This window comes from Lepidochelys kempii, chromosome 11 (assembly GCF_965140265.1).
Source record: "Lepidochelys kempii isolate rLepKem1 chromosome 11, rLepKem1.hap2, whole genome shotgun sequence".
NCBI classification, from domain to species: domain Eukaryota; kingdom Metazoa; phylum Chordata; order Testudines; family Cheloniidae; genus Lepidochelys; species Lepidochelys kempii.
In genome coordinates this window covers 48,239,501-48,262,866 of record NC_133266.1, presented here as the reverse complement: position 1 = coordinate 48,262,866, position 23,366 = coordinate 48,239,501, and positions in this window count along the sequence as shown.

The following is a 23,366-nucleotide window of genomic DNA, read 5'->3' as shown; positions in this document are numbered from 1 at the left end:
TTATGCAATAAGTCTGGGAATTTGCATTAGCACTGAGCGTACTGAATAATCAGTGTGTAGAACATCACACAAATATGGCATTATATATGCATTAAACAGCATATTCATGGCCGTGATGGAAGCCATGAATTACAAAATTATGTCTATAGGGGTTTTATTGGGTTGCACTTGCCAAACAGAGCTCTGCTATTACAAGATGTTATTTTAACTGTGATGGGGTTTACACGCCCCACACTAAAGCAGGGCAAGGCACAGAGCAGTATTGGGCTAGGGACGCCCTGCCCTTCAGCAGCTACTGGGCAAACTCCAGATGGAGGGGTTTTTTTGTTTTGTTTTTTAAGTACCCTGGTAGTCCAGAAGCAGTGTTGAAGGGTACCAGATTGCATCAGCTGTAAGAGGAGTGGCTACAGCAGTCCTAAAACTACACTGGAAACAGTGATCCATATTATTCCCCCAGCACCGTGGTGGGAGGTGAAAACTCACAAGAGACTGCACAGAATAGGACACTGTTCCATGACAGATTAAAACAGACTCCAAAGCCTGTGACTATGCCCCAAACAGAGGGGCCATAGCCTGGTAGGAAAGCTACCCTGTGGGGAGTATTATAACTTAGGGTGACCTGTGAGTGGTCCAGATATTGTAATTTCCTAGGGCCCTAGGTTAGGACCAGATGGAATGGGATGGCCCGGTCCCCCTAACTCACTCCCCTATACCTCTGCCATGACAGACTCCTAAGAGGCATGGAAGAGACACTCAGAAGGGATTGAGGCCTGCCATGTACAACTTGGCTAGGGGCCCCTCTAGAATGATCAGGCCAGAAAGAACTGTGAAGCCACTGTCTGGCCACCAGGCCAGCTAGCTATCAGACTGACCTGCTATGCCAATTTAGAGCCTGATCCTGAATCCTCAACAAACTCATTGACTTCAGTGGTAGTTCTGGATGCCCAACATCTCTCAGGATCATCCACAGGGAGGTGGAAGCTCTTTTTGAATAGGGGGTGCAGAGAGACAGGAAGAGGAGGGAGGGAGTTACTGAGGGCTAGTCTACACTAGAGGTGCTACAGCAGCACAGCTGTACCAATGCAACTGCACTGCTGTAGCGTGTCTGGTGAAGACACTATGCTGCTGGGAGAGAGTTCCTTTGTCAGCATAATAAAACCACCTCTGCTAGAGGTGGTAGCTATGTTGGCAGGAAAAGCTCTCCTGCTGACATTGAGCTGTCCACACTGGTGATTAGGTCACTGTAACTTAATGTTGCTCTGGGGGTTAGCTCATTCACACCTCTGTGCGATGAGACTCAGGGCAGGCAGCCATCACCAGGCTAGGAAGGGGTTCCCCAGTAGTTCCTACTGCTGTTCCTTTGGCAGCTCCTCAGTGCCTGGAGCCTGGGGCACTGTGCCTCTCCCTGCCCCCCCCCTCCCCCCTCAGCAGCTGGCACCAGTATACCACCCAGTTGCTCATGCTATTTCCCCCAACCTGGCAGCTAACACCTGTGCTTCTGCTCCTCCTCTGAGCCAGGTATCTCCATGGTGACTGGAAGGCAGGACTGGTCTGGTCCTACCTGCTCCCCAGCAGTTTCCCTCTGATGCACTGCGGTGGCCATTCCTGCCCCTTCTCTTGGTCCCACTCTTGTCTCTGCCCACTGTACATATGCAGACGTGGAACATAGCTGGATCCCACTCTTGTTTCCACAAAACAGATCCATCCCCCCCCCCCAATATTTACATTGTAGGGACCACCCTTGGACCACCTTGCTGCTCTCAACATGCAGTATTTTTCTCTGAGGCTTTGCTTAGAAAAGTCCCAAGATATTTGTCTAAGAAACTCAGCATCTAGACTGAGTCATGGTTAAGTTTTTTAAGTCTTTGTAATCCTATAGAAATTGATGCTTTGCCCTGAGCAAATAATAGTAAAATAACCACCAGCCTTTTTCTAGAGCCTGGTGTATCAGCAATAGGGCATAGATGCCTAGTGTACCAACCCCAACCCAAATAAAAACTGTATGGCACAATGGCAAGCAAGTTCAGCATGAATAGGGGAGAGGCCATGAACAGTGAGCTTCTCACAAAGTGCTTAGTATCTCAGTTATCTGATTTATTGGATAGTGGACATAGTGTCTCTGTAGCAGGGGTAGAGTTACTTATGGATGTAATTAAATTTTGGCAGGCTCACTTTCAAAAATTCTAAATGCTCTGCATTTTCTGGTATCAATCTGGATCTGTGTCGAAAGCCTTTAACGAATCTCAAATGGCTAACAATCTGTTACAGGAATTTGAGGCCTAAATTAGAGAGTAGATTTCTTCACAAGACTGGAGAATAGAGTGGTGGTTTTTTTTGTTTTTTTTTTTACCATTAAGACTGAACACATCTTTGTTAGAACACTCAGTGCTGGCAACTGTATACGTGCAGCACATTTCACACATTGAGATACATTGGCAAGAGATCCCAATGGAAAAGTTTTCTGAGGGGGGAGTTACAGAAGCAGAGTTTTTGGTGAACTTCATAGGGATTTGTATTGGAAACAATAAAATTTAACTCCTGTTTTGTGAGGAACTAATCTGTGAATAGAATCTTTCCTAGAGATGGCTAAGTTTCAGAAAGAGGCCAGAGAGATTTCCCTCAAGAAAACAAATATGATGAGGGAGTATGGAAAAACATAAAAATGGAGGGCCAAGAAGGATTGCAATGGGAGTTGTGTGAGAGCAGGATTTGATCCATGATCTATAAACTGATCCACACAGATGGAAAATACAAGCAAGTGTCTTATGTTTATAAGTACCTTATTGTCCTGTATCTAAATTTTCAAACTGAGATTAAATGCACAATTTGTGTTGGCCCTCTTCACCAGGATAAAACTGACTGTCAATGATCAGACATATATTAAGTATTAAATCTTTCAGTATGCACCAGTGGATTTGGGGTGGGGGGAATGGGGAGAAAACGAGAACCAATCTCTCCTTTCTTGTACACCCAAAACTGCCATTCATTTTAGTGGGAGTTTTGGAGTATCCAAAGGTTGCAAGAGAGGGCTCATAAATGTTGACTTTTCAATTTGCATCCTCCATCACTGTAAGTACTGTGGAGGATTTTATTTTCTAAGAGATGAAAGAAATTCAGAATATTAGATCATTCCTAGAAATGTGACAATTGAAATGACAAGGCAATGTAAATATCCCATCTGTAGCTTAAATCACAAACATCTTTAAAACCACCAGGAGAACTGTATGAGGAATCCACTGAGAAGCCAGCTGCCACAATTAGGACACTTGTTCAGTTTGCCATCTAAACTCTGTGCCTCACCCCTCCCCCCCCCCCAAAAAAAGGGGGGGAGGGGAAGGAAGAATTTGATTATACTAGAGAGGAGTGAAACCACCATATATCAATGTTTTAAAATCAAAATCTACAATGGTTGAAGAAGATCTGTTGAGAAATGTAAGATGGGATGCCTGTTTGAGCATTTAAAGTACAACTGGTAACCAAAGCAACTGAAGTAAAATGCATAACCTCTGATTCCATTTGCATGTGTATTTTGATCATTACATGCATTTCCACGAGTGGTAGTCACTGATAAGCTTAGACATTGCCAAGTGCACAGCAAAATGCAGTACTATGACCTAATCTGGGATTGTTTGAAAGACTTATAATGAACAGAAGTTCCTTGAGGGATCTTTTACCAATTTGTTTGCAGCCAATAAGAAAGTAGAGCTGAATAAAGGTGACAGAAAACATCAAATTAAAAAAACAAAAAAAAACCACACACACACACCCTTTGAAATTTCTGAAGGAAAAAAATCAATTGTTGAAAACCATTTTTGATAGAAATTTTTGGTATTCAGTAAAGATTTTCTGCTTTCTGTAACAAATTTGTATTGAAAGCTAAACATTTTACAGACAAGTTTTTGAACTCCATCAAAAAACTGAAAAATGCACTGAAAATTATTTCTCCCTCCACACACAAAATTTAGTTTTTAACAAAAAGGCAACTTTGCTTGAAATTTGTCTATTACAAATTTTTAATCCCCTCTAAAGTTAAAGTTTGGAGAGGAATATGAACAATTCATATTTAATTTTTCCTCACATAAGATTTTTACAAATAGCTTTCACCTACAAAGCTGGCATAACACTTCACAGTCCTTAGGGAAATCAATTAACTGAAGTTAGTAGTATAGCATATATGCTTCTGAATTGAAACAGACTTAGTGTTTTTCATTTTTAATGACTCCCACTGATTTCAGGATCTTAATAAATGGGTGAGGAGGAAGGGGGGGGGGGTTCGGTCTTCCCAAAGGCCTGTTCCTTCTCTGTCAAAGTTACTCCTTTTCCCCTGAGAACCTGATTGGCTTTTTGGTCCCCAGTTCTGTCTTTTAACTATTTTCTCTCTCTCTGTGATGTCTAAGCAGGGTGTTAAGTCTGTCAAAGTTACTTCACAAGCAGACACCAAATGCTCTTGAAATTTATCAACAGCAGAATATAAACTATGTTGCTTCTACACCTCGTTTTAGAGGATGTGGGGTTTTTTTGGTTTTTTTTTTTTTAAAAATACATCTGTGGTAACAGCTCATTAGAAAGAGCTGAGCCGGTGCTTTCCATGAATGGCAGTCAATAGAAGATGCTTACTAAAAATGATAGATGAAGTAATTTGGGTTATTGCTTGCACAACAGAGCAGCCAGATAAGGACAATGATTATGTCACTTTCGAAGATATAATCAACCTGAAAGGGAAAAAATGCCTAATGCAGCTAAAAACTGAAATAAGATTCAATCCATTGAAAAATTTTAAGGAAATTAAGTAAATTAAAAATTAAGTAAATTAGTATAGCTCCACTGACTTCAAAGGAATTTACACCAGGTGAGGATTTGGTCCTAAGCCAAAACTTGTACTTTTATATGTTTACATAGAAAAAAAATAAATTTCTATACAATGCACACACACGTCATTGTGCAGCATACAGTAGTTAACCTATAAAACAGACAATATCTTTACCAAAGTATTTGATTGCTATGGCCCAAATCCCCAGTGGGTGTGAAGCAACACTCTTCATTGAAATTCTGTATAATTTCCCGATAAATGAAAAATATATCAAATGAACAGATTAAAATATGAGAAATTAAAGTAAAAAAGAATTACACTAGACGATATACAATAAACTCTGCTGAATTGATGATGGGCCACACCATTAATTGTTCCAGTAAGTCAAATTCTTGGCATCAGCATTCAGAATGTTGAGCTACATAGGATTTTGGGAGCCAATATATTAAGTGGATATCTTTCCTCCTCTTGTATTCAATTGTGTGCTTAAATGGATGGTCTTACTGTGTTCCAGAAAAGCCATAGGCACACGATTCATTCCTTGTTAGAACATCTTTATTAACAAGTTGCCTTTGAGTTTTTGCAGCAAGTTGGAAACAAACATATTTTCATTTGTGTTTCATTAAGTTGTTCTGCAACCACTATGAAGTGTCTTGATGCAATCTGAAAGGTGAACAGATGGGAATTTTTAGCTCATATTAGCACAGCCCATCAAACACTCATTTGCCTGATATACCATCATATTATAGCTTACTACTGAGTCTTTAAAGTATAGCTTTGCCTGCATTGTTGCATTCAAATGACAAAAGGCAACTCTGTGATAAATATTTAATTACAATCATGATGGGCGGTTATGTCGCTGAAAACTAGTTATTGTAAGTGAATGGAAGAACTGTGGTTATAAAGAGGTATATTAGTAGACCATAGTACTGAAATGACAGCAGATTCTTCAATTAGAATCTTTTAAATAAGAGTTATGTTCAAGTTTGGAAAAACATTTGTGCTGAACAATTGAGTATAAATTCCTACACTTCTGCACCTACAGCAGCTATGTAAAGATTAAGTACCTTTTAATAAACTAAACACAATATCAGTTCTATTTTACGTACCAACTTTAATAGATTTCAGAGTAGGAGCCGTGTTAGTCTCTAAGGTGCCACAAGTACTCCTTTTCTTTTTATGGATAAAGACTAACATGGCTGCTACTCTGAAACCTGTCATTATGCAAGGCACTGAATTTAGCTGCATTGAGTGTCTCTAAATTTTAAAAAAGAGTATCATAAAATAATGCACAGGAAGGAAACGTAAGCTAGAAATAAAAGAAAGATTTTAATTTTAAGATGAAGTTTGCAATATCATTTAACTAATTGTCAATATACAAATTAAAATCTGAAGTATTAGAAGAAAACTGCTCCTTATACGGTTTCTTTCACAGAAAGATTTTGCCATTGAGGATAATAGGAAAGAAGTTATGAATAGATTTTAAAATATAGCCTCTTAGATCAAACAAATTCTGTTCACTTGGGAGTAGACATTAGTTCAAAGCATTTTGAATCTGTTATTGAGTTCATGTGCTAACAAACAACCTGTCATGTGCATTCAGTTTCCTTTCTCCCACCCTCTCTCCTCAGTGCAATGACTTACAGCCATGGGAGGCACAAATGCTTACATGAGACTGACAAGCAATAACTGACCACTTTTCCATAAGTGATTTTGAACTCTTAAAATCTGGCTCTAACACACAAATCCATCAGCAAGACTAGTCACAAAAATTAAGAAAAACCAGTTATCTACCTGTAACTGTTGTTCTTTGGGATGTGATGCAGACATGTATTCCATATGGGGGTTTGCATGCCCGGTGCATCAAAGCCAGAGAAATTTGCCCAGAAATACCCATAAGGATGGCACTCATGCCTTGTGGTGATAGACCCTCCCCGGCCATATAAGGGCAGCACTCCACGGAGCCCATCAATTTCTTCACCTTTACCCTGAGAAGTAAAAGACTCCAGTGCAGAGGGAATGGAGGGTGGGTTGTGGAATACATGAGGAGACCTAGATGATTGAGTAGGCACAGCGTGAAGGAAACAGGATTTAGGACTATGAATTCCCTTCTTCCTGAGGGTATGTGGTTACCCCCCATCACACACACTCGGTAAAAACCCAGGAAGCGGAGAACAAGTTGAAAGCCAGCATGGTGTGCTGGCAGGGCTGGCCAGCCATGACAAATCTGAGCAACCTCCTGTTGTTTGGGAGGATTGCGATGTGAAAATAAGCATGCTGAAGGTTCAGAGCAGCAAACCAGTCACTGTGATTCAAGACAGGGAGGAAAGTTGCTAGGGTGACCATACAGAATCTCATGTATCTGATGCATTTGTTGAGATCATGGAGGTCAAGGATAGGTCTCATCTCTTCCTTGGGCTTGGGGACCAGGGAATACCAGGAGTAGAACCTCTGCTCTGATGCTTCAGGGGATCTCTTCTGTGGCCCCCAAAGCCAGTAAAGACTGAACCTGCTGAAGGAGCAGTGTCTTGTGAGAGGGGTCCCTGAAAGAGATGGGGCGGGGGGGGGGGGAAGGATGGAAAGGAACTGTATGGCATAACCTGATCTGATAGTGCTTAAGTCATAAGATCCTCCCCATTCGTCCTCCCCACCTCCTACATCATTCCTTTTCAGACCCAGCTGTCTGTTGTAATGGAGTCCCAAACACTGTGAAAGTAGGGCAGCCAGTCCTTGAATGAGAGGATGGAAAAGGAGAGGTTATCACTGCATTGGTTAAAAATTAGCGCTTGCTCGGCACCCAGGGATGGGGGTGAGGGGAGATGTCACGGTTCCTCCCCCACTCTGAACTCTAGGGTACAGATGTGGGGACCTGCATGAAAAACCTCCTAAGCTTATCTTTACCAGCTTAGGTCAAAACTTCCCCAAGGTACAAAATATTACCCCCGTTATCCTTGGACTGGCCGCTACCACCACCAAACTAATACTGGTTACTGGGGAAGAGCTGTTTGGATGCGTCCTTCCCCCCAAAATACTTCCCAAAACCTTGCACCCCACTTCCTGGACAAGGTTTGGTAAAAAGCCTCACCAATTTGCCTAGGTGACTACAGACCCAGACCCTTGGATCTTAAGAACAATGAACAATCCTCCCAACACTTGCACCCCCCCTTTCCTGGGAAATGTTGGATAAAAAGCCTCACCAATTTGCATAGGTGACCACAGACCCAAACCCTTGGATCTGAGAACAATGAAAAAGCATTCAGTGTTTTACAAGAAGACTTTTAATAAAAAATAGAAGTAAATAGAAATAAAGAAATCCCCCCTGTAAAATCAGGATGGTAGATATCTTACAGGGTAATTAGATTCAAAAACATAGAGAACCCCTCTAGGCAAAACCTTAAGTTACAAAAAAGATACACAGACAGAAATAGTTATTCTATTCAGCACAATTCTTTTCTCAGCCATTTAAAGAAATCATAATCTAACACATACCTAGCTAGATTACTTACTAAAAGTTCTAAGACTCCATTCCTGTTCTGTCCCCGGCCAAGACGACTACAGACAGACACAGACCCTTTGTTTCTCTCCCTCCTCCCAGCTTTTGAAAGTATCTTGTCTCCTCATTGGTCAGGTGCCAGCGAGGTTACCTTTAGCTTCTTAACCCTTTACAGGTGAGAGGAGCTTTCCCCTGGCCAGGAGGGATTTCAAAGGGGTTTACCCTTCCCTTTATATTTATGACAGGAGAGGAGCTGGTTAAACACAGAATCAGAGGACCTTCTCCTTTAGTACCTTTAGGACTTGTGACTCTTGTCCTGATGCAGCACAGGAAGAGTGAATTCTCTGGGGGAAAAAAAAAAGAAAAAGAAATGCTGCAAGCTGTATTCTTGTTGCAATTGCTGACCACTATAGTGGCCTCTCTTTATAGCCAGACTATATATACTCAGAGCATTCAGAGCTGCTCAGGAGTCTTTTTTCCTGCAAGGTTGTGTTGGTCTTTTCTGAAAGTAAAACAGAAACAGTAGTAAGTCCTCAAATGGTCTGCTCTGCACCCAATGTAGCGCAATGCCTAAATTCTGCAGCCATGAGGCCCTCCTCAGGGTCACAGCTGTTGCCATAAATTCTGGCCACAGCATCCACCATATCAAGAGCAGACTGCAATGAGGTCTTGGCCACCATATGGCCTTCCTCAATGAAGGCCATAAACTCTCCCCTGGAGGGCTCTGGCAACTTGTCTGTGAACTTAGACATGGTCACCCAATTGACCAAGTCATATTTAGAGAGCAACGCCTGCTTGTTTGCGATATGCATTTGCAGGGACAAGGTATAAATATTCCTCCTCATTAAGTCCATCATTTTGGACTCTTTGCCCTGTTGGATGTTGCAGCCACCATCAGGGAGGTGAGGGGCTAAATGGCAGTAGAAGCTGTTGCATGGGAATTAAGTACTGTTTTGCTGAATGTTTTGCTGTTGGGAGCAATAAAGCTGAGAGAGAGATAAATTTCAGAGAGCCTTTGCAAACTCCAGGACAGCCTCATGAATGCTACTCACTGGAGCTGATGGTTGGAGAATATCCAGCAGCTTATGTGTATTCTCCTGCAGGAACTCCACCTGGATACCCGCGGTAGTGGTAATACACCTTAAAGTCCTCATGCACCAAGGGAGAGGAAGATTCTGGCATGGTAGAGTCATCCAGGTTAGACTAGGAGGTGGTTTGCTGCACAAGTGATGGATCCCGTTCTTGTACCACAGGGTCTGGTTGGAAGAGCCCTGTAGGTCCTAGGAAAACAGACTTGTTTGTGGCAGAGATAGTATGTAGGAGGAGCCACTGTTGGGTCTGGTGATCTCACTCTGGAACAGATGGAGGAGCAGGATCTCAGGGACCGAAGAGAGTGTCCCAGGGTTCCAAGGAGGCCACTGGGCATGTGGATTAGGTTTTAGTAGCCAATAGGCACTGGGCCAAGAGCCCCTGTCTCAGCTGCAGAAGAAATGCTGATCTTGGTACCAGTAATGATCCAACTGTGATATATGAAGCTGGTCTAATAAGGGGGGGGGGGCAACTTGGATCTTGAGAAAACCTGGAAGTTCTGTGATGACAACGGGTGAGGAAACTGATCAGACCCTTCTGGAGCCCAGTAAGGAGCTGGCATTTGTGCCAAAAAGATGGGTGGAGAATCAGCATGGCTAGCACCAAATGGGAGACCCTTCCACCTGGTACTGAAAGAGGCATCAGCACTGAGACTGGTACCAAACTCCATGAATGGATCTGACGCCAAAACAATGATGATGCTGAAGGATGCAACAGTGTTGAGGAGACCTTCGATGCCACACCTGGCTGTGACTCCATAGTCTCCATGGACCTGGCAGCTCTGCAACATGGCCAGAAGGTGGCAAGGGCACAATACAGGATGAGCCAGTAGAAGACATAGCACCAGTGGAGAGTTTGGGATGGAGAGGCAATAAAAATCTGATACCACCTGGTATGCCATCGGCATGGTGCTAGTGCCAATTTCATTGGTACGGTACTGGACTCAGAGGAAGTCCCATGGCCAGAACTGGAGGTGACAGTATGGGCTCTTGCTGCTCACAGTGCAATACTAGCGAGTGACTAGATGGACCTACTCTACACTGCGTGCCAGAGGGAGTATGGTGCTAGTCAGCAATCCTCCTACAAGAAGAGGATGAGTACCCCCCATCCCTATAACGGTCACAACTCATTTTATGGGACTCTTCCTCACCACTCCAAAGGAGAGCGAGCCATCCCCTTTCCTCTTGCGGGAAAGGCCAGAGCCCAGAGCATGGAGCGGCACCCCTTGCCAGATCCGAAGGCAATCACCAATCAGACAAGGGCCTCTGGGCCAGAGCAGGCCTCATAGCATGCTGCAGAAGGTGCTGCTTCAACAACAAGTCTCTTACCACCTGAGTTCTCTCTGTGAAAGACTTGCAGATAGAGCACCTCTCTTTACTGTGTCCCTTGCTGGGAGACAACGATCATCTCATGTAGGGGTTACTGTTGGGGATGGCCCACTACATGACAGACAACGCTTGACCCCCTGATGAGGGCATCACACAGGGCAGCCACTACTCTACTAACACTAAACTAAACTGGAGATACTCCTACCACTGTTCTCAGAAAAGTTCTCAGAAAACTGAAAGCATGACTCAAGACCTGGGAAGTCAGAAAAAAAACAAACAAAAACACACACCTGGGCGTGTCAGGGCAGCACTGCCCTTATACAGCTAGGGGAAGAGCTACAGCAGCAGGGTATGAGCGCTGCACCTACAGGTACTGCTAGGCAAAGGTCTCCAGCTCCAGTGTGCAGAGCATGTACACATCCACATGGATTACCCAGTTGCATCTACTCGAACAAGAAACATGGCATATCAGTGCAGGGCTGTAACAGTGTTGGCAGACTATTTTATTTTCAGACACGTTTAGCCTTTCACTTAATCTGTAATCTCCTAAATGCAAATGAGCAAAAGTGCTGAAATAAGATGTTCATGAATGAAGCCTGAGAGTGAAGTTGCATGCAGGGTTTTATCAGCTACTGAGGAAGAACAGAGACTACATGGCATATCTCTGGCAAACCACTTCAGACCCAATGGAAATGCCCCTCAGTTCTTGTGACAAGGAACATACTTATAGGAATACTTTTAAACACATGTTCTTCCAACATTTACTAGAATTACTGAAGAGGTTTGTGGTCTATAAATGATATTTTCCTCAAACATCTCAGACCAAAATATCCCTGCACTAAAACACTCATATTGTAACTCCAAAATATCCTATACTGTACTCTACATTTCCAGTATTGCCCACCCAAGCATTCAAAATGCATGTGTTTGGTCCCCAGAACCATTAGATTGTCTTAAAATGAAGAGATAAGGACAATGTTTGAGTTCATTTTATCTATCTTCTAGTGTTGGAACATTTAGGGTTTGTGCTTTCAAGCTTTTCTCTGTAGGCTGAAAGGAAACAAACTTAAAAAATGAAAATAGAGATTCTCATGTAAGCACATCGCTCTAGGAACTGGGACTCTAAAGAAAAAAAAACACACCAAAAAAAAATCAGAAGACTCACAATAAAATAGTTGGCAATCGCGTCATTTCCATTTAAAGTGAAACGCTCCACTCCTAGTGAGGGTGGGTGAAGTGTTTACATTGATGCTGTTGTGACTGGAGCAAATCCTGACAAGTGCTGTGGCTCCTCAGCTCCCAATGAAGCCAGGATTTGAGCCATGCCTCTAGCTTTGATGTTTCTATGCCAGGGCTATGTCCTTCACTCCCTGCAATTTTACTAAAAGAGCCTTATCATTTGATGAGAGCACTACTGTGGATGAAAGTGTACTCTTCTCTCACTTGTTAGAACCAATATAGCAGCTTCTCAGCCAAGAGGACAGCAGCCTATGGCTATCTGTGGCAAGCGCAGCAATTTCAATATGATAAATGAACAGCTATACAATTTTCGTAAGTGCCTATGTGAAAAAAGGGACTAAATCCCATTTTCAAAGTGACTTAGGGCTTGTCTACATGGGGAGTTATTTTGCTCTAAGTTAGGGTGTGAATTTAAAAAACATACTAGTTACTCCGCACTAACTCCTTGTCTGGATGCTCTTACTGAGCATTAGAAGTGCCTTAGAAGTGCATTAAGCTAAACTACCCAAGAGCACTTCTAGAGCAGAGTAAGGTTACATCTACACTCCTGCACTAACAGCGGCGCAGCTGCCCTGTAGCTCTTGTCGTGGAGACACTAAGCCAATGGGAGAGAGCTCTCCCATCAGCTCAATAACTCCTGTCTCCTCAAAAGGGTGGTAGCTATATCAGCAAGAGAAGCTCTCCCAACAATATAGCACTGTCTACACCAGCACCTAGATCGGTATAATTTATGTCACTCAAGGCTGTGGATTATTCACACCACTGAACAATCTAAGTGATAAAGTAACCTGTAATGTAGACAAGAGCTAAGTGTCTTCACAGGGAGTTAACATGGAGTAACGAGTACTCTTTATATTCACATCCTGGCTTACTCCACACAAACCATTGTGTACTTAGAAGCTTAAGTCCTACTGACTTGCAATAAAATTTAAGGGCCAGGTTTTTAAAGATATTTAGGAGCCTAAAAATACAGATTGGCGCCTAGTATCCCTAAGTGCCTAATTCTGATGGGCACCTATCTTTGAGCACCTAAATACCTATAAAAATCTGACCCTAAATTACTTAGGAGCCTAAGTCCATTTGACTTTCAATGAGACCAGCTAAGTGCCTAAATGCGATTTTGGCTCTTAAGTCTCTTTGGAGAATTTGAAAGTGTTACTCCATGGTTTGGATGCCTGCCCTGTTCATAATAAAATCCATATCAGACAGAATGTCTGATCCTACACAACTCCTTTTCAAGTAAAGGATTGCTTTGTGGTCACACAGTGGTTTTGTAGCCAGGTTGGTCCCAGGATATTAGAGAGACATGGTGGGTGAGGTAAAATATTTTATTAGACCAACTCAAAAGCTTTCCCCTTTCACCAACAGAAGTTGGTCCAACAAAAGATATTACCTCACCTACCTTGTTTTGAGTTCTGCAAAGCTGGGCTCTTATTCAGGGAGAGAGGTCTAATATTAAAGTCTGAGCCTAAAAGTGTCAGTGAAATCATTTTAAAAGAAGAATGTCACATTGATCAATTTGAAAGGAGGAAAGAAAAAGAGGAATGTTAGCTGTATATCATCTATCAAAACTACAAAGTTTAAGACACAGGACTAGGATAATAAGAGGTAACAATAGTCTTCAAAAGGTCTCAAGTAAAAAGGATAAGTTGAATGAGCCAAGTCAGCCAGATATGAAACCCTACATTTTTCCATCTGTTCAAACATCCAGCGCATCCATCAAAGCATTTTACTAATGAGTGTAAATACCAATCAGCAATGTTGTATTTCTTTTCTTCTCTCTCAGATGACTCAATTCCTAGGTTCCAGCCTTTAACTGTTTATTTAGGCGGCAGAAACACAAGACTAATTAGTGAGGCACACAACCACCATATTAAAGAAACAGATGGCTGAGAGAGCAAGACTGAAGGACAGTGGAGAATGGTATGGATGAAGGTAGTATATAGGCGGATATTGCTTTGCTTGAATTCTGCAGATACCAAATACATATGTAAACCAACTCTCAGGTATTCGTACCCAAACAGTAGCAATGTACTTCTTACTTGACAAGTTTTATTTGAGATATAGTATTGTATTGTAAGTGGAAAGATCAAATAAATCTACAAGTCAAGTCGGCAATCAACCTTTTAATATATTGGATGGTATTATTTCAACTCGTTTTAAGTCAGGGGTTGGAAGAAATAACTTAAGGATGCCAGTCATTATAGTGTCCTAACCCCTTGGATGCGGGGTATTTTTTGATGGGGGTCTCTGTCAATCTCTCCTGCTGAAGCTGTACCACAGTTTATAATTAAAGTCATTGGGCCAGAGTGAGTGTGAGAATGACTATGCGGCACCCACTTGGGAGATGGGAGATTCAGGGACCCGTGTGCCTGCTCCAGTGACTAATTATTTATCCAAACTGGAACAGGTCCAACAGGATGGTTTGAGGGATTCCCCCACCTCCATCAGACTAGCACTCTCCTGAGAGATTGGAGATCCCTCTTCAAATTCTGTCCCCCCTCTCCCACAGGGCTAAAAGTTATAAGGTGAGCTCCTCCTCCCCCTGACCCATTTGTGTGGAGTGAGATGCCTGCCTCACTCATTCTCACAAGAAATGACTTAGACACATAAATCACCTCACTCCAGGAGAGGAGCTTCTGGTTGTGAATCACAGGCAGCAATAGGCGCCTTCCTGAAGTCTGGATTTAGGCACCTAACTCTGAGAAAGGGGTGGGACTTAGGACACAGCCCTCTCATCAGCTAATTTAGGTAAATCCCCACCTAGCATACTGGCTTTTGTGGATCATAGTCTAAGGCACCTATCTTTCCCCATGCATCGTTTAGGGAGTCTAAGCACTGAGCTCAGGCTCCGTGAATCATGATGGTATTCCAGTGATTTTTTTAGGTGCCTAAAAGTTAAGCGTTGCAATGCTCACATTGCAACACTTAAGTCCCTTTGTTGATCTGGGCCAAAATATCAAAGCCAGAAAGTCACTGATATAAACAGTGCTCTGTCCTTTTAACCACTGCTGCTCTCACAGACACTACTGAACCAGATCTCCTTGCAATGTTGCTATCGTTGCAACTGAGGGATATTTCAAAATAATTCCTTTGAACAGCAATGACGCCATATTGACTACCTAGCCATGCCCATTCCACGTGTTTACACTGGGCACAGCTCAGTGCAAAATACAGTGGTCCTTTCACAGTGACCACAGGTAACGAAGGAGATCTGAATTCTTCAGTGTGTCATTCTTAAGGCTAAGTTTTTGTTAGATATTTTTAGTAAAGAGTCATGGCCAGGTCACAGGCAATAAACAAAAATTCGCAGACGCCCCTAACTGGTCTCTGACTTTCACTAAAAATATCCCTGACAAAAGTGGTACGTGGGTTCAGCACTTACTGCTGCTGGGGCTCCTGGGTCCCCCACCACTGCAGTGCATCACCTTGCTCCAGGTAGCTGCAGGGTCCCCCAGCTGCTGGCCAGGGCTGGGCAGCTGCAGAGGTCCCCCACGACCCACCGCAGCTAGGCAGTTGCAGGGGGTTGCCCCACCAGGGCAGGGGCTGGGAGCTGCGGGGCAAAAATATCACAGAGGTCAATGGAAGTCATGGATTCTATGACTTCCGTGATATAATTGTAGCCTTAGTCATTCTGCAGATGCCAAGAATGAGCTTTAAGCACAAATGAATCTATCTTGGACTACACATCTGTAGTGGTCTCTTTAGATATCTCAATGAGGATCTGTAGTTTAGCAGTCCATTTTCTGAAGCACAGTCCATTATTTAGTAAACATTGGAGAAAATAAAGAACAGTGATTTATTTTTCTGAAAAACGTGCAGCAACCAGCTAAAACTCAGCAAAAATCAATACATCTCATGAAATTATATGCAGCCTTCGCTGTGACATCAAAGCCTTTTCTAAAGCTCTGAAATGCAGCAGTCTCTCTCAATGGAACAAATTGGAAAAAAATTCATTTGAATTTTAAGTGATACATACTTGTCTTTCAACTGGGACAGCCTGCCACCAATTGATACTGCTGCTTCTGAACTGACATGAAGTGATGAACTGGCGCAGCAGGAATGCGATAAATGTATGTTACTCATGGACTTGTGGTTTGGCTGGATTACCGGTATCTAAATTACCAGAAAATTGAATCTTTGGGCATTAAAACTGATGGTGACATTTATTTAGCTACATCATCCATTTTTCCTCATAATTTTTCTATTTTCTATTAAGCAATTTAAAATGTTACCAAGTGTGTATTTACAAATATGGTGTGACATCAATATTTAGAGAAGTCAATATGTTATGACAATATCACAGCATATTTTAATGTAATCTATTATTAAATATCAGTATACTATCACAATCATAGCATATAATGTCAATAAAGACATTAAACATGAACACATTTATGCTAAATGTAAATGACAAGTTGATAAACAAACAAACAAACAAACAAGAGATAGAACACATTTCTTACACAATCACAATATGCTGATCAAACCACTGTCTGCTTTTATTACTTGAAAATAAATTATTCTGAATTTTCTCATTAGATTGTCATAGATATGATTTCTGCATATTACAACTTTCTGGACATTCTTATATTTTTACGTCCTATATCTTCCAACAGTACTTAGACTCTGATTCAGCAAATCATTAAGCATGTCCACTTAAACTTAAGTCCATTCCTATTCAGCAAAACACTTAAGTACACACTTAAGTGCCATTCTTAAAGTTAAGCATGTAATAAAGTTGAATAAGGATGAAAATGATGAAGAAGGATGGTTTGATGAATTGGTGCCTAAGAAATACCTACTCAGGTCACAGCTGAGGAGAAGCTACAATTTCCCCCTTTGAGTTCTAGAAGTCAGGCATGCCCCAAGCTGCATCCACCCACCCCATCTCCCAGTTGGCTGAAATGTTTACTTTTGCTCTGAAACACACAGCTGGGAGCTGTTTGGTATTTCTTTTTATGAAACACAAGCTTTCTAGGCCTCCAACTGGGGATTTACTGGAAGTGACAAGCCAAAATTTCCAAGCTTGGTTGCCTAAAATTATGAAAGTAAACCCATATTTAGGCTCCTATATAAGTACCCTGATTTTCAGAGGTCTTGAGCACCCACAACTTCTACTGCAATCAGCAGCATCTGTGGGTGTCTGCCATCTCTGAAAATCATGCCACATACTTAGATGCGTAAATCTGGATTACGGTGCCTGGAAGTTTTGAAACAGCCTCACTGTCTTGGAAAAAGCAAGTAGAGAAAAATCCTGACTAACCAAAGAAGAGGGGCAGGATCTTGATCAGTAAGAAATTGTAACTCCCCCCCATTTGGGGGAAGAAAAAAAAAGACACCCAGGAAAAAAAGCCCACTACATAAAAGTAATGAAAACATTCATTCAAGATTTAAAAAAGGAAAAATACAACACACATTCTATAGGTACTTGCACTGTCTCCCTGAGGAGCTCCTTGTTGAGTAAAATGCATGTTACATTTTGATCCAAGACCATTGATACTCAATGCAAATTTCAACATAGCACGAGATCAATGGCAGTTGCAGAAACACTTTTGAACTTCCATAGTGTGTTTTATAACTACATTAGATAGCACAACTTTCTCATTGAGGTTTAAATAGCAAACAGAACACTCATACTGCAGAAGTTTATTTAAGAAGCTTTTATCTTTTTCTTTACTCCACATATGACAAAAATCTCCTTGTCAGATTTTTGTCTATAATCTTATGCAACATCTTCAGCAACTTGGACACAACATCCTATGATTTTCTTCTCAGGGTAGTATAACCGTGCACAGGCTCACCAGCGGCGGCTCCTGCTGGTTGTCCCTGGGAATTAGCGTTCCAGCCTCCAGAGCACCCTCTTCAAGCCAGTGTCTCGCCTTGCTGCTAGCTCCCGTGTCCCTCCCAGGACCCCGGTGCCCCTTTCACTGGGTGCTGCCCCCCGGCAGTACCCCACAGTTCTGGGTCTCCCCCTCCAGGGAAACCCCCCACCCACTATCCCTACCTCGCCTCAGTCATAGGCTCCTGCCAGTCACCAGCTAGCCCCCGCTCCCTGGGGCAGACTGCAGTATGAGCCACTCATCACAGGCAAGGTTAGGTTTGGACCTGCTGCCTCTGCCTACCCGTGGCTGCCCCTGCAACCTCCGTACCTAATAGGCCTTCCCAGGCCTGCAGCCGGGGGTTTCCTAGGCCAGAGCTCCCCAGGCCTTTACCCATTCCTGCTCCAAACTAGGTCCTCTACTCAGGTCTCTGCAGCCAGGTCCCTCTCAGAGCTAAAGAGAAAGTGTGTGCTCTTCGGCTCCTGGCTTCCCTGGCTTTTATAAGGCCTGTGGGGTCTTTTGGGGGCATGGCCCCCAGCTGCAGCTGCTCTGCCAATCAGCCCACCTCTTCCCCTGCCCCAGCCCTCTCCCAGGGCTATCTTAAACCCCTCTGGGCCCAAGCGGGTGTCCACCCCACTACAGTAGAAACAAACATTCAGCAGAAACACATTTTTCCCTGAATGGATGTTTGTAGCTATTGTCATACTCATGTTTGGTCAACCATCTTGCACGAATATCAGTGTTAATTCTTTTAGGAACACCTAAAGGATTGTCTTTCTTCACTTCCCGCATCTAGTAGTGGACCTGTGAGTTGAAATCTGTCCAGAAGAATGTATCTAGGCAAAGTGCTTAAATCATAATTTCTCATTTGTGCTACATTCTCAAGTTCACATCTTTATCATATTGTGAGTCTATGCCAGGATAAGCAATTGACGTTTTTACATATTTTCAGTGCTTAAAACCAGCAGAGACTGTTTCTAATAAAGAGCTGAAGAGCAACTGGGAGCTATGTTTCAAAGAGAATAAGGACATTAAAAAATAATCACATTTAGAGGAACCATGCTATCAGTTACCCTACCCACATTCCAGAAATTTCTAGATTCAACCAAACCAAACCTCTTAACCAGTTGTTAGAGAAGATGGGGTGAAAAAAAAAGGTCTCAACGCACCAGCTACAGAGGCAGGAGAGTTGGGAGAGAACACTGGTTCTCAAATCAAGAAAAAGAGGGGAAGCTCTCCTTCTTTTAGCTGCGAAGGGAGAGCTGTGCTCCTAACCCATCCCATCCCACATACTTTGACCCGTGTCGCTAACTATTCATAACTCTGCTCGCTCATTTTTTCAACAAACAAGGACAGTTAAATCAATCCACAAGCCCCACCAGTAACCCTCTTTCTCTAGATTTCATAATAAGCATAACAAAACCATGATGTTCTCATCATTTCAGTTTTAATGCACTGAAATCAGAATCTGACATTTCTAGTACTGAATATCTTTCAAATTCATTTACTTCAAAGTCACAGATCTGTGATTTTTCCCATCAGTTTGAAATCAAATGCATTTAAAAATCCATTAACGGTAGTTTCAGGTACATTATTGTCCAATTGCCAGCTTTGTGGTTTTACAGTCATATTGTTTCTATTTTTTTAAAGCTACTATTAACTCATTTTTTTGAAATCACACACATTGTAAGCTGTTTGGGGAAGGGACTGTGTCTATTATATGTTTACACAGCATCTAGCACAATAGGTCCAGATCTGTAGGTGCTAACATCATGTACATAATTCTAATAAATAATTGTTAGTTGATGATGCCTCTGATTCATTAATGGCCATAGCACTTTTGAAATCCTCAGATGAACTTTATTATTAGAAATAAAACCATTATACAGATGCATTTTAAAACATTCTATGTGGGATTTAGCCGCTAAAAGATGTCCATTATGGCTCCTTCTCCCAAAATGTTACTTTATCCTTTCACTTTTTCGTCTCAAACTGTAGCATTAAGAATTACTGACATTGGCACAATAGTGGTATAAAACTGGTCCCAATACTAAATGAAAAATGGGAAAAAGAGTAAAAATATTTACTGAGTAGAATACATTTGGCCATGAAAATGTAAAAATAATAGTTGGCAAATAGTTGGCAAAGAGAGTTCTGTATTTCACCAATTTCAGAGTAGCAGCCGTGTTAGTCTGTATTCTCAAAAAGAAAAGGAGGACTTGTGGCACCTTAGAGACTAACAGATTTATTTGAGTATAAGCTTTCGTGAGCTACAGCTCACTTCATCGGATGCTGTAGCTCACAAAAGCTTATGCTCAAATAAATTGGTTAGTCTCTAAGGTGCCACAAGTACTCCTTTTCTTATTTCACCAACGACACCCATATAATGTACACCAAGAATTACTATGGTAACAAAAAGACTTTATATCAAAAAGATCCATACCAAAAGAAAAAAAATCTTTGTATCTTCCTCATGGTGCTGTTGATATGCTGATATTGTAAGGTGGTTTGTACCACAACCAGTCGAATACTTCTGGAATGTCCCTGAAGGACACTGTTTTGGGAGGGGGGCAGAAACAATTCAAAATCTATAAACACAAGAGACAAGTTTTATAAAGCCACTGTTGAAAACCCACATGGATAGAGAGCAACATCATCAAAAAACACCACCAACCTCTGCACATCAAAAAGTTCCAGAGTTTAAAAAAAGCAAGTCTGTTATGAAATGCTTTCTGAAGAAGACAGACTAGAGAAAGCTCTTATAGATCTCCAGTCAATGATATAAAAAAATCATTTAGGGCTGTTCTCCAGTAGGCAGAACTCCTTCTCTTAAAGCTAGTGTGCTAGCTTCAAAGCAGCATTTGACAGCATCATAATTCAAAAGCAAACAAAAAATAAGTATGCTTTACCCATCTCAGTTTTGTTGTTTATATCTCTGCAATCCTCACTTGTCTGTCACAATGGTTGGTCTAACGTTTAGATAGCACTCTTCATCTGTAGAGTTAAAGGTATTTTATAAGAGTGAGAAAGTACTGTTACCCCCCATTTTACAGATGAGGAAATGGGAGGTACATCAACATAGCAAAATAAATAAATAAACCCAGCAGCAAGTCTCAGACCCTGGGTCAATTGACTCGGGCTTGTGGGGCTCGGTTGCAGGGCTAAAAATAGCAGTGTAGATGTTCTCATTCAGGTGGAGACAGTGCTCCGAGACTCTCCTCCCTTGCTGGGTTTCAGAGCCACAGCTCCAACTTGAGTTTGAACATTTACATGGCTATTTTTAGCCCCCTAGTGCGAGCCCTGTGAATCTGAGTCAGTTGATCCAGGCTCTGAGACTCACTGCCAAGGGTGTTTTTTTTGCTGCGTAGACATACACAGAGGCACAAAGAGGTTAAGTGCCTTTCTCGCTGTCCTCTCTAAATATAACAGAGGTGGGCAAAAATAATAAAAAAAAATTGATATGAATTCAGATCCAGATCTGGCTGAGGATTCTTCTAAGAGTTTAGGGTTGTATGGACCCAGCATTTTGTTTAAGGCCCATCTTTAAGTTATACATGATAGAAAGACTTAGAACTGAAGTATTAACTGTTGCTGAATGTACATATGTAAATTCCTTATGGCAGAAATCTGTTATAGCAATGAGCCTTTAAAAAACTGCAGGAGCCACAGGAAAAGAAATTAATCACTGCAAAGACAGTAAACAAGATCTTTTGCTGAAGATCTGGGATGAGTTCTTTTTTCCAGATAAAATAATAAATCAAAATTGAGCTGTGTCTTAAATTAATCTCCCTTGACTTGCTTTTGTTTTCCAGTCCATAGTTAATCTGAACCAATACATAACATGTTTTCAAAAACAGCAGTTATCTCCTTCAGCAATTTCCACCAAAAATCTTTCCTTTAAAATATTTTAAGTTTGTGTATGTGTAAACCAGCAACAACAAACAATAACTGAACAAAAAAGCCAATTAATTTTGGAGTGAGATAGGGAGTTGAGGATGTCCTGGGGGGGAAGTTAGTGATTAATATATTCAACACATATGGACTGAGGTGATAGGTGAATTAGCTATACCTACAATAAATAGATAAAGACTAGACAGAAGCTGCAAGGTTTCAAGCAGCAAAAGAAGTACTTGTCATCTCATATTTATCTTTGGGTTTTGTACTGGCTCCGGTCACCACAGTATCTGACCATGGTGTACTAATTATAGACCTAGCAGTCATTTTGAGAAAAATCCTTGTGCCAATACCCAATCAGAGCAACTGGGTTGGCCACTAGTCAGTGCATCCTTCTTTGTGCAGATGCACAAGTGGCTCTGTAACCATTCTGAAGAGGGAACTTCAGCCTTTGTGTGTTCAGTTTCTTAGCATTCAAAGGCTCCAATGTGGCCTGGCCCAGTTTCCCCCTGTCTACTGCCTTTCAGGGACTCCTCATGGAGCAGAGCTCCAGCAATTCAGTGTGCACGTATCTCATCTGACACCCCCAAAACATGCCTCTCCTCTTTACACAACAGAACTATACAAGTTCTGCTCTCTGGGTACCTTCCATGGGTGAGTAGGTGAGGGCAGGACTTACCGCAGTGGCCGTTTAGGAGTTGGACTGGTAATATTATATTGTTAGTGATCCATATGCACTGATGTCCATGCTTTACCTCCTTTGTATATTTGAAAACTCCAATTTAAAATCAGAAATTAAAATATTTAAAAATTAAGGGCTCTGTCTCCCTAGAAAGAAAACAGTTCTACAAGTAGCAGCTGAAATCAGGGCACAAATAAATGAGAGCACTCAGAGTGAGGAGAATAGGGAGAACTGGGCCCTTTTTCATAATCCTTTCTCGCACTCACACACTTCTCTTTCTCTGGCCATTGTCATTCGCAGTCTCCTCACTCCCTGTCCTACAGCAGTGGGAATGTGGGGAGCACCAAAGCCCTCCAGAGCTGGATGGAGCACTGCCACTAAAGAATCTTGCCCCGCCTTCCCGGCTGGGGAATAAGCATGGCCGTGGGAGGTTACAGTCCAGTTCTCGGCACAACAGCAGTGCTGGCAAAGACAGAGTTCTGTCTCCTTTTCTGGCCTGGGTGCAGAGCAGGAGAGACCAGGAAGAAAAGGAAGGGAAGTGGGAGGGTAGCCAATAGGCAGGGAAGGAGCTGCTGAGTGGCGTCTGGGTTCCTCTAACGCTTGACAAGGTAGGGGAGGGGCCCAGTCAGTAAATACTGCTAATTGTGTTGCTCCTTAGATCTGATCTTGGAGATAGCCACCCAAGTGTTGAGCTGCACTAAATCCCCACACACCCCGACGTGGGAGACACACTGGGACCATTTTCTACTGTTGCCATCCCATAGGACTGTCTGCTGCTGGGGTCCATCCTAGAGGCTACAAGGGTACCTTAGCATCTGCAATGAACCTGCCTCATATCTCGTACAAAGAATGACATGAAGACTTTAAAGACCAGTGCTGTAATACAGTGTACTTATGATCCATTCTGTCCCTTATTCTGACTGTAAATGTCAAATAATCATAACTGTCTAGCTAATTGACCAGTGCTCAAGTACCGAGTTTGGGGGACACTGACAAACTCCACGCTGAG